This window comes from Strix uralensis, chromosome 1, assembly GCF_047716275.1.
Source record: "Strix uralensis isolate ZFMK-TIS-50842 chromosome 1, bStrUra1, whole genome shotgun sequence".
Classification (NCBI taxonomy): domain Eukaryota; kingdom Metazoa; phylum Chordata; class Aves; order Strigiformes; family Strigidae; genus Strix; species Strix uralensis.
Genome location: NC_133972.1, coordinates 72245438 through 72245773, shown reverse-complemented (window position 1 = coordinate 72245773; position 336 = coordinate 72245438).

Below are 336 nucleotides of genomic sequence, written 5' to 3'. Positions count from 1 at the left end.
CTGGATTTTGTGATTATTCAACATTGAATTGACAAACTGACAGCAGCCACATTAAGTCGAGTCTCTCAGATTTGCACAGAATTTTTTGTTCTGCCAGCTTTAGCACTGGGAAAAAAAAGACACTTCTTATCAACATGTGGATGCAGAGGTGTAAGGTTCTGGTTACCCCAATTACAGTCCCTTGAATCTAAATCAAATAGATGAAACTACTTTGACATACTAATATGCCATCAGTCATTTTGTATGCAAATCTTTTATGCCAAAGCAAACATTTTGCCACAAGATACAGGCTTTATAGATCAGAGTGCCCTTCCCTGCTTTCAGGATACAATTACT